We start from the raw sequence: 11706 nt of genomic DNA, 5'->3' as shown, positions 1-11706 counted from the left end.
TTTTTTCTCCAGCCTTTTGACTTCATTTTCATATTTCTTGTTGCCTCATGAAGTCATTGACTTCTATTAGGTCCATTTAAATTTTCAGGGAGTTTGTTACTTGGGCAAGGTTTTGAATATCTCATGCCAAGCAGTTAATTCCCTTTCCAGTTCTTTCTTCCATAGCTCTCATTTATTTTCCAGTTTTTTCCTCAAGATCTCTCATTCCATTTATAAAAATATTTTTAAATTCTTGCTTTATCTCTTCCAGGAATTCTAATTAAGTTTGTGCCAAGCTGTGTTTTTTTCCCTGAGGCTTTAGCTTGTAGATAATCTGGAGTCCTCCTCTTCTTTTGCATTTCTTGAGCGTCCCTGCCGCCGTGATAGTTCATTAGAGTGTGGCCCCCCTTTTTTTTTTTTTTTTTTTTTTTGGCCCATTCTCCCATCGTATTTCTCAGCACTTCTGGCCTGGGCTGCCTGTTGCTGCTTTCTTGGGGTGTTGAGTGTTGTGTTATTCAGGGGTCTCAGGGACGGGCTGGGGACTTGTAAGCTTGCAGTGCTCCCTAAGGGGTCTGATCCAGGACAAAGTCTGATTGCTGCCCCCTGGTCTGAGCTCTGCAGGTTCTTGACCAGGGTTTGGGTCTGCACAAGTGTAGAGTTCTGCTAGACCACCACCCTGATTAGCCAGTTAAGAAGGTCTGTTGGGTTCAAAGTGGCAGAATCATCAACTCCCCTTTGGTCTGAGGTTTCTTGCTTTGGTTATTCCTCTCCAGGCTGGGCTAGAAGCTGGAAGTGAAATGCTGCCACTGCCGCCTTCTGATCTTCTGCCCATGTGCAGGTCCCCTTCTAGCTCTAACCTGGATGTGTGACCCAGACTTCATCTGTGATGAAGCTGCCATGTGGCACCCGTCCCCATGGCAGTGCCCTGGTGAAGATCTAGGGGTGCTCCAGTATGAGTCTGGGACCTCCTCTTGTACTGGTGCAGCACCCAGTACTTGCCCCAGTGTCTGCTGACCTGGGCCAGACAAAAGACGCTGTGTCATTTTCTGGATTTCTCCATCTCCAGGCCTTGATCTGGTGCGTTTTATAGATCTGTGTGGAGGCATTGTGGATGGGAGCTCAATTGTACTGCCTCCTCTGCCATCTTTGTCAGGACGCCTCATTAGCCTTTACTTTTCAGTTTGTTTTTTTCTGGCTGTATCCACCACATCCCTGATACCTCCACCTCAAGAAAAGCCCATCCAGATTACGTATGAGAAATGTTCCAAAAGCATGTCTGAAATGGAACTCGTCTCTCCTCAGCCCTTCTCTAATCTTAGAATTACCCAACACTTTTCCCTCTCCTTCGCCCCTGATATCCAAGTCACTTGCCAAATCTTATCAATTCTGCCTCTGAAGTATGGCAGCCTAGTTCAGGCTTTCATCCCCTCTTGCTTGGACTATTACAACAGCCTCCTAATTAGATGTGCAGCTTCCTGTCTCACCCCTCCTAATCCATCCTTCACACAGCTGCCAAAACAATCTTCCTAAAGTACAAATCTGACCACATTGCCCATCTGTACAAGAAGCCTCTTCATTGGCCTCCTACTGCTTGTAGGAGAAAATACCAACCCTTGGCATTTCTAGCTCTTCACGTCCTGACTCCAACCTGTCCTTCCAAGTTTGTCACGGTATTCTCTTTTTCTACGTTCCGTATCCAGACAAACCGGCCTACCTGCTGTTCCCCAAGTTGGCGTTCCATCCCCCCATGACTGGACTGCACTCCTTCAGTAGCTTCTGCATTATCTTCCATGGGAAAACTTTCCTGATCCAGCCCCTCCCCCAGTCATTGTATTTGTACTTACCTATTTACAGAGATTCTTCTCTTGCCTCCCACCACCTACTCATGATAGAACGTAACAAACACAAATCTCTCTCTTGTTCCATTCCACTGCTCTTGGCCTGTCTCCTGTGACCTCCCAGCTTGGGTTGGGACCCAGGCTGCTGACCACGGAGACGGAGCTTCTCAGGCTTAGGGGAAAGCAGATGTAGATGGGACCGCTTTTGTTTGCTCCCTTTCTACACTGCTCCTAATGGACCTCCTTGGTCATTTGCAAACCTCAGATATCTTAACTACTTTGTGAGCTGTAACCTCCTCCACCTCTTCTTCCCTGTCTGCTTTTCTGTTCTGTGCTCGTGCCTTCCATTGGCATTTATCTGCATTTACACAGCACTTTTTAAGGTTTGCCAAGCTCATTTGGCCCTCACAACAATCCTCTGGGGTAGGTTTTATAGTCGCTCTCCCCGTTCCGCAGATGAGGAAAATGAGGCTTAAGTTAAGGACACCCATCTAACATCAGAAGCAGCATTCAAGGCCATATCTTTCCAATATTCTTCCACAACAAGCTTCCTCTGCAACTGTAGGCAGTCTCCCACGCTCTCTGTCTACAAATGAGAAACTGGCCAAGCACCTGTCTATATCTGTATCTGTCTGTCTGTCTGCTAGATATGGGGGGTGCTAGGGTGGGCATCCTGTATTCAGAGCATTATGGTATGAAACACCCTATTTGCCCTCAAGAAGCTTACAGTCAAAGTGGGCAAATAAGACACATGAAATGGTTAGGGAATCAAAACAACAGACAAGTAAGACTAAATGGTGTGCCATAAGAATATGGTAGAAACCATAAGAATAATAGGAGCTCAAAGGAAAGAGAAGTCATCAGAGTCTGCAGAGGAACGTGGAGGTTAGGGGGTGGATACAAGACTTTGAGCATAACTTTCTTAAGGTCAAAGGCTCTGGGATTTATGCAGATCTATATCAACCCTGCAGCTCCAGGCAGATTGTCCGTGTGATGCTAATTGTTGATTGACAGATGCAGCCACAAGAATAACAGGTATGTTGGGGTGGAAGATATGAATCAGAACGGTATTCTCTCCATAAAGAATCACGTATGATACAACGGGGACTTTGTCCCAGAGAACACCAGAGTTCTTCTCACATAAAGAGAGCGTGGTACATCACTTTCCAGTGAACTGGTGGGTGTAATTGGGACTTGAAACCAGCAGGCCACATATACAACCTTTTCAACTTTGCGGGGGCTCTTATTTCCTTTACCTTGTAATCCCCCACGTACTACCTATTGATACATCTCAGAATGTATAATTTTCCAGAAAATGGAATCTTTTTTTTTTTTTTGAGGCTTGAATATACCATGTGAGGAGATTGTTTCTTACAGGCCAGGTGAGATTATTTATATCCAATTCGAAAGTGATCATGTAAACTTTTTTAATAATTGTAAGCCATCCTTATAAAATTCTCCCAGCTCCCAAGGGTATCACCCATTTGGTAATTGGAGCCTGTGCCGTCATTAAAAATGACAGCTTTCTCAGATAACATTCTTGGTGCTTGTAAAATGCAGATAACCTAACCTATATTTAACTTGTATGTGGTACAACTTCTTTTCATTGGTTAGGTAACCCAGGGCCTGGTGCTCACTTTAGTAGGAGAGCACACGGCAGGCAGTAGCAACTTTCTGTGCTCATGAATGCCCTACCCTGAGATTGAGCTAGAACAAGAGACTTTAAAAGAGAGAGAGAGAGAGAGAAAACCCAGAAAAATCACAATTGGACTCCCTTCTCCCCGTCTCTCTCCAGTTGACACTACTGTTCATGTTAACATTTATTTATATCTTCAGTCGGCCGCGGTACAAAGGTCATTTCCGTTGGCCTAAAATTCTGGAGGCTTACGCGTTTGCCTCTAAAAAAAAAAATCCAAACAATCCTTTCAGCTTTTTTGAGCTTGTAACCCCAAACTTGTTCTTGTGTTCCCATAATACTCCCCCAACGTCCTCCTTTGCCGTTTATTTAAAATTTGAATAGCTTTACAAGGTGCATCCTTATTAATGAGCTCATGTCTTCTAATGGGCTCCTCTCACCAGGCTTCAAGCTTCCCATAAAGGAGCCTCTAATTAAACAGAAAATGGTTTGTCTTGCCTGGTGACTTCCCTTGAATCTAGCAATTTAGGAAATAGCAACCTCCCTCTTTATAGCTATGATTTTTAATAATCTCCTATCAGAGTGGATTCTCTCCACCAGCTGTTTGTCATTCTCTTCCCCACCCCCACCCTCATCCCCCTCTTCATCGACTAAACCAAGATGAAGCCTTTCTTATATATATTTCCATTTTTCTCTCTCATTCAGGATTGTACATCTTGTTTAAAAGAACTCCCAAGCCTACCCCCCCCCCCCCCCCCCCCAGATTACAAACCACCCCCCAGCCCAGACCCTCCCTGTTTTGAAAAGTGTGCTGCTGTCAGGAAGCCTGACTATTTACAGTGAAGGCACGTGCAGGTTTTCATCCGTCAGTCAAATGGATCTCCTGTTGTGAGAGGGTCTGAATGGCTCTATTCCCTTCTCCATTTGATGGAGAATTGGAGGTGTTTAGGCAGGCTTACTGGGAGAGCATCATTTCACAGACAGATGTACATGCCACAACCACACTGCACATGCCCTTAATAGAAACCAGGAGCTCCCAGAGCCAAGGCTCACACTGTGTGTTATTAAATGCGGGTGACTGGGAGAAGGAAAAAAAAAGGCAGAGCCCTCTTAATTAGAGGGAGACATTTCCAAATAGTAGTAGTGTGCTGTTCATGGCATAATTGTCATAGCAAATTACCAGTTAGGTTAAATATTGAGCTGGTGGGTTTAGTACTTCAATTACATGCTCTAACCCCACCCTCCCCAACACCCACTCCTACCAGCACCTTCCCCCCCACTATCCTCCACATCTGACTTGATCTCCTGCCAAATTTTAGCTTCTGAGTGAGATTCTGAGAGAATATACATGGCAGTGGGCAAAGGGGCTCTGATGCTTGGCATGGACAGCCAATGTCATGGGCTGATTGGTGGTAGAAAGAGGTCTGGATCTGGAGGCAAAAAACCTGGGTTCAAATCCCTCTGGACTACCTGTATGACCTTGGAGAAGTCTCTTTCCCTCTCTAGGTCTCTTGATATCCCCTATAAAATGAAGGAATTGGACTAGATAATCTCTTAAGGTCCTTCCCAGATGTTACAATCCTTAATTATATTCCAGAGACATTCAGATTGGGATATATGTAGCATTCTAGATGACTAGATGATGATAACAGCTTATGACAAAATGGATGATTTCAAATCCAGCTTCAGACACTAGCTGGGTGACCGGGAGCAAGTCACGTCTCTGCCTGCCTCAGTTTCCGCAACTGTAAAATGGGAGTACTAATAGAGGTGTTCATACTTGGGCTCAACTCAGTGCTGGACATGTGGTAAGTGCCGTATAAATATTAGCTATTATTATAACGATCACAATCAGTGGCCTCTGACATGCTTCAGAGTTACCTCCAGCACTGTGACTCTGACCTTAGGAGGGGTCCCCTCCTGTCCCCAGCTAAAGCTCTCTTAGGTCAGCACATTCAGCAGATAGAAAACTATTCTAGGGGCTTGGAGGGGAAATCCAGAAGAAACTTACCACGGCTTCACAATGTTATATCATCCTTTTTTTAATGCATTAACAAAGACAAAGTAATATGGCTCAGCTTCAGTATGTAGGATACCATGGGGTCGCTGATAGAAGAGCCAACAGACTCTTGATAGCGCTCACTGGGGAAGGTGTCTGGGAGGAGTTTGTTTGAATGGGGCTATGGAGGAGCTGAGGTGGCATGCATTGGCAGAGGGGAGAATGAATGGCATCCCAGGCGGGGGAAGTGGATAGGTTTGGAGTTGGGGCGGGGGGGGGGCAGTGAGAACAAGCAAATTTCACACAGGCAGTGCCAAGTGTATCTGCTCGCTCAGTCGGAGTGGAGAGGCCCTGTAGAGGCGCTGGAAGAAATTAGGTTGGCGAGATGTGAGGGGTGGAGACAGAAAATGGCCCCTCTCGAGCTCCTTGGAGCCAAATGCCGTGGCTTTCTAGAATGTGGATCTTAAAGATGCCTGGGTCCCTTGTCTTTAATAACCTTTCAGTTGCAAATAGTTGCAAGCCAGGTAGGCAGGGGAGGGCTGCTCCGGTGCAAGCCGGCTCTGCTTAGCCAACTAAACAGCCCAGGAAATCCTGCAGGGGATGTTATTGGAATGTCATCCACTCAATTCCTCACGAGCTTCATGCTGGGCCGCTCATTTTCTGTGGACAAAGACAGACTGGCTCCCTCTCTTGTTGATGGAATGAAAATTCTCCCTTGCATTATGGCTCATGTGATAACTTTGGTTGTCGCTGGTGTGGGGATAATGAAGAGTCTCTTAATGGCTCGAGTTAAAGCCAGTAATATCACTCTATCAAAACTTCAACGGGCTGTGGCAAGCTAACCTAGTTCTGTGTCCCTAAATGTTGCGAGCTCGCCACCACCGTCTTCAAAGGGCTAGCAAGAAACCAGCCAACTCTGGCCAGTTTCCCAAAGCATATTTATAACTTCCATGCTAAATTCCCGCTCCCGACTCGTGATGGCTCTTTCCATTCCAGCTCTTGGGCCTGAGGTTAATCTATGTGGATAGACTGGGAAGCCAAATTTGTGATTTGGAGCAGTGACATCACCTCTCCTCAGCCCGCTTAGCTTTTCTGGCGTGTGGGTTTGAGCTCCCCACCTCCCCCAAGGAGGCAGATTCATCATTTTGTTCTGGAAACACAGAATAAGGGAGGAAATGAGGTTGCTTCAAGACTTGCTTGGGTCTAATTGGAATTGCCCAAGCAGGGTTCTCTTTTCCTTTCTCGTTTCCACGCCCTCTGCTAAGATGGTGTATCTGCTTGGTAATGGCTGCTGCTGTATTCCAGTTGCCCTATTTCCCTCCAGTTCTCAGGATAGTGGATGACAAGCTCTGTTGACTCCTCGGTGCCCCGTTCTCCTTTCTGCCTCCCAGAGGATGTGCCAAATTCACTCACAGGAGGCATAGGGGTAGTGGGAGGATGCGGGGACTTCAGAACATGTGCCCTCTTTCATGGATCATTGGAAAAATTGCCAGGTTGGGGGGAGTCATGTGCTAGGGCAGGGGACTTCAGGGGGAAAGAGAAGAAAGGTGCAGTCTTAACCTAAATTAAATAGTGGCAATGATAAACAAACAGCAAGCGAGCAATGATCCTGCAGTATCGAGGCTCCGTGAGCATGACAGATGGCTCTCCAGAGAAGCCTCGAGCAGCCTCCACTCCTGGAAGTCAGGGGAAGGGGTCCCTCCACCAATCAGGGGCGGGAGGCAGCTCCTGCTGCCGCCTGATTTAGCCAGGAAGTTAAAATCACTGAAGCAGTTTATAGAAACGCCAGAGTGTAACTGCACTGTACAATCAATAGGCACAATCCAGAGACGGTGGCATAAATGTTTCAGATGTGCTTGGGGTAATTAGTTTTGAATTACCATGTGCATATTTTAAACATTCAAATGATCATCCCAGGTTTTCGTAAATAGTTTCGTATCGCTGGGTCTGATGCTTTTCTTTCTTTTTTTTTTCTTCCATTCCCGCCCCCCCCCAGCTCTTCCCTCTGTGAAGCAGTGAGCATATCCCAGGTCTGGATGGAGCTAGGTAGAGCCTATCTCCCCTACTGCTCCAGTGGAGACTGGATCAGCCTTCGCTGCACAAGAGAGGATTAGGCTGCAGCCGGCTCAGCTTCCTCAGAGCCACAAATGATTTGTTCAGCTTTTTAATTTTACATTGTGCAGGAAAATGCATCCCATTTAGGTGGCTTTTTAAATCTTATTTTATTAGAGTTTGACAGCTGGGAAATTTGACAGATGATTTAGGCTGTTAGGAACTGTACTGAGTATTTAAAAAAAAGAAGAAGAAGAAAGAAAGAAAGAAAAAGAAAAGATCTTCTCCCCTCTCTGCCAACCAGTCACATTTCCCTGACTGTCAGGGCCCTGCATCAGCCTCCCTCAGCTTTATCCAAGAAAGTAAATACCCGATGAAAAATATTCTTAATTAAGTAAACAGTAGAAAGGCATCTGGGGGTGAGTGCTTACTCCAAGACCTCTTGAGAAATGTTGTAAGTAGTATTAATGAGTATGGTCCTACCTGGGTACCTCTGAGGACCTTGGGGTTGTAGTTTCAAGTCAGGTCTGTAACTTTATTGAAATGGACTCTTGTGTGTTGATTCGGCTAATGGTGCTTGTCCAGCAGGGGGTGCTAAAAGAATAGGAACTTTATGGAGCCCAGGCATGTGCCCAGGACCATTGAGTGGGAGCTATCTGTGCAGAGATCCTGATTGAATGAAAATTGTTCATTATGCAAACTCTCTGGCTCAGTACACAGAGGCAGCCCCCAGGCACAAACCCCAAGTAGCTGCTTTCTCTCTCCCCAGATTAAAACATATGAAGTGCTTTGATGTAATCTTATAACAAAGCCTAATAGAAATTTTATTTCCTCTGAAGTTGACTGTCATTTCTTATTGCCCCCTTTCTTCTGTCCTATTAATACCCTTCCATTCAGGGACATACAGCCGAACGTACACTGTTACCGCACTTGCATACAGTATGTCTCCCTCTGCAGTGTTCTGGGTTATTTAAATACACTTACATTGCCTCGCAATATATTTAATCTCTTGTTTTTCCACGCTGCTATTTATCATCTTAATGGAATGCTACAGAATATCACATTATGCAATGTGTTTAAATTGATAAATTATATTAGAAAAATATTGGATGGGATTTTTTAATAGTAAGTGGGCCTTCGTAGATATATTTTCTCATTAGTGGATCAGCTGCGTGCAGACAGCACGGGTTGGATACGGAAGGATTTGGGGATAAGCTATATTTATGACCTATTTGGCTAATTAAAATTAAAGCATAATTTTAGCCTGAAGTTTCTGCAAAGATTTGCAGAGAGGGTGGAGGAAGAAACTTGCTCAAATCCAGTTACTTTAAAATGTCAGTTGCCATAACAACTTACCATGATACTATATTTTTACTTGAAAACTCCTTTTAGGACTCAGTTGCTATAATAACTTGGTTCAGCTTTTTTAAAAAGCATATCTTCCTTTTTGTGATGGCTTCAAAGCTCTCATTACCGTAATGACGACACCACCAAAAAAAAAACAAAACCAAAAAAAAAGAAAGAAAGAAACAACAAATCCAACTTTGGCTTATTAACACAGACTCTTCATTTATATATATAAGAGTTCAGTGGTTTCCTTCCCCCCCCCCCCCAAAAAAAAAATCCAGACATTTTGAGTTCAGGGAATGATTCTGCAGCAAAGTCTTTCTCAGGCTTCAGGGAAGACAAGAAGATGCTTGTTTGATCCGCTTTGCCGCTGAAGTTGTCCAGGCACTAGCAGATGGCTAATTATTGGGCCGAGTGGACTTTTGTTACTGTTATTTCTAAGCGCTTCTGCAGCCTGCATTTTTTTTTTTTAATTGCAAGGTTGGGGGGTTTTGTTGTTGATGATGGCTTCGGTTGTTTTTGGTTTTGTTTTTTGTATAAGATAAATGCCAGCCTGTCTTTCATGAGGAAGGACAGACCTGTTCGTTTATTCTGAGGAGCTGTGACTGCTGCTAGTTTGTATTTCAGTGCTACTGTTGGTATTTGACTGATGAACGAGGCAATCCCTGAAGTATTTACTTGCAAGCCAAGTTGCAGAGTCGAGCCTGGTGCCCTTTCTTTCGTGGTTTAGCTGTTACCTTAATTCATTAGCAGATAATGACCTCAGAGGAGCGCCTGTGTCTGTGTTCGGTTTTGGCCACAGGCGCACCAGAGGGTAAGAGCTGCCTTGATCATTGCTGAGGGCAAGCTCACGGACCCTCGGAAAAGGCCTTGCCAAAGGAAAGACACTGAGCCAAGGGAAGAGCACCAATGCCCTCTCCTTTGCCTGGGCCAGCTGTGCTCCCTGCTCTCCTTTGTCCTTGCTGGCAGCTGGTGTCTAGATTCCAGCTTGTCTTCCGCCATGGAATAAGGAATCGCGTAGGCCATTCTTGGTCTTCTCCTTTCTCCTTTCCATCTCCTCTCCCCCAGCCTCCCTCCTTCATTGAACTGGTGTTTTGGCATGGGGTAATCACTGGCCACTCTATCATCTGTGGCCCCTGGAGCTCGCAGAAAGTCAAGACACTGGGCCAGGAGAAGATCTGGCCTGACTAAGCCAGAGTGGTTATAGTGGACAGAGCTGCTCACCTGACAGGGTGACTCCCTGGCCCTGATTTCCATTTCAGGAAGGGCCCCTACCGTGCTTGTTTCACTCCTGGCTTAACTTTCCCTCTGGACTTCTGTGCTTCCCCACCAGGAGGTATATTCCCTCTTCCTCCTCCACTTTTCACCTTCCTTCCCTAGGTAGTTCTCCCTCATTAGAAACGTAAGCTTCCTTACTGCCCTTACTGAGGGCAGGGATTGTCTTGTGTGCTAGAATTTGTATTCCCAGTGTTTGCTTACCATAATGCCTGGTACGTAGCAAGTGTTTAACAAATAGTCTATCTTCTCTGTCTCTCTGACTCTCTGTCTCTCTCTGCACACACACATTGTCTCCCTGTTAGAATATAAGCTTCTTGAAGGCAGAGATGTCTTGTTTGCTTGTATTTGTTATCCCCAGCATTTAGCACAGTACCTGAAACATAGTGAATGCTTAATATCTACCTATCTCTCTCTCAAGATCAGAAGACCTGGGTTCTACTGTGCCCCAAAGCTACTAAACTGAGTATACCCTTTAACCTAGCCATCCCATTACCCTAGAGAGATCAAAGAAAGAGGAAAAGGGGCCGTGAATCCAAAAAAATACTCATAGAGGCTCTTTTTGTAATGGCAAAAATTGTGAATTAAAGTGGGTGCCCATGCCTAAAGAAATTATGATACACGGATGTGATGTAATACAATTGTGCCATAAGAAATAATGAAAGGAACAGTTTCAGAGAAACCTGGGAATATTTATATGAGCAGATGAAGAGTGCAATGCGCAGAATCGGGAGAACAGTTTATATAATAATGAAAAAAAATTAAATTAAAAAAAAAAAGCTTTGAAAGACCTGAAAATTTTGATCCGTGCAATGGCCAATTATGATTCCAGATGGAGAATGATGAAGGATGCTCCCCATCTCTTGATGATGGACTCAGGTTGAAGAATGTGACATATATTTTTTGGATTGGGCTAATAAGAGAATTTGTTTTGCTTGATTATCCATATTTGTTAGAAAAGCTTTTGTTTTTCTTTTTTTTCCCCTATAATTGGGTGGGGCAAAAGCGAAAGCAGATTTTTGTTAATTTTTAAAAATACATGGGTTCTGGTCCTGGTTCCCATTCTGGCTTGCTACACTGACACTTCAGGAATTTGTCTGACCTTCTCTTATATTCCTCATCTGTCAAATGGGAATAATAATAATAAACCCTGTTCTGCCCTGCCCTAACTTACTCTACAAATGGATCAGCCCCAGGGAGCCCCTGTCTTATGGGATGGATCAGATGAGCTGTTGTGTGTGGAAACCTTTTGAAAGCTATAAAGCATTGTGCTAAAATAAAGGATTGTTTTTGTTGTCATCTTTTTCCTTTTCTGGGTGAACCAGAATTAGGAAGCACAGAGGAAGTGATTCTGGAAAAATAGCTGGGCCAGGAACATGATCTGCTCTTTTCAGTAACTTCAGGGGCAGTGTCTGAGTGAAGGTTTGTGTCCATCATCATGGAGATGTTCAACAGTTGGATCGGTTTGTACACATCCAGTGAAATGGGATAGTTGACATTTCTGGAGAACCCATTGTGCCTACTCTTTCTCTCTCTTTCTTTCTTTCTTTCTTTCTTTCTTTCTTTCTTTCTTTCTTTCT

This window comes from Vombatus ursinus, unplaced genomic scaffold, assembly GCF_900497805.2.
Source record: "Vombatus ursinus unplaced genomic scaffold, bare-nosed wombat genome assembly UNPS02014768.1, whole genome shotgun sequence".
Classification (NCBI taxonomy): domain Eukaryota; kingdom Metazoa; phylum Chordata; class Mammalia; order Diprotodontia; family Vombatidae; genus Vombatus; species Vombatus ursinus.
The sequence above is the reverse complement of the archived record's forward strand: the minus strand, read 5'-3'. Positions refer to the sequence as shown.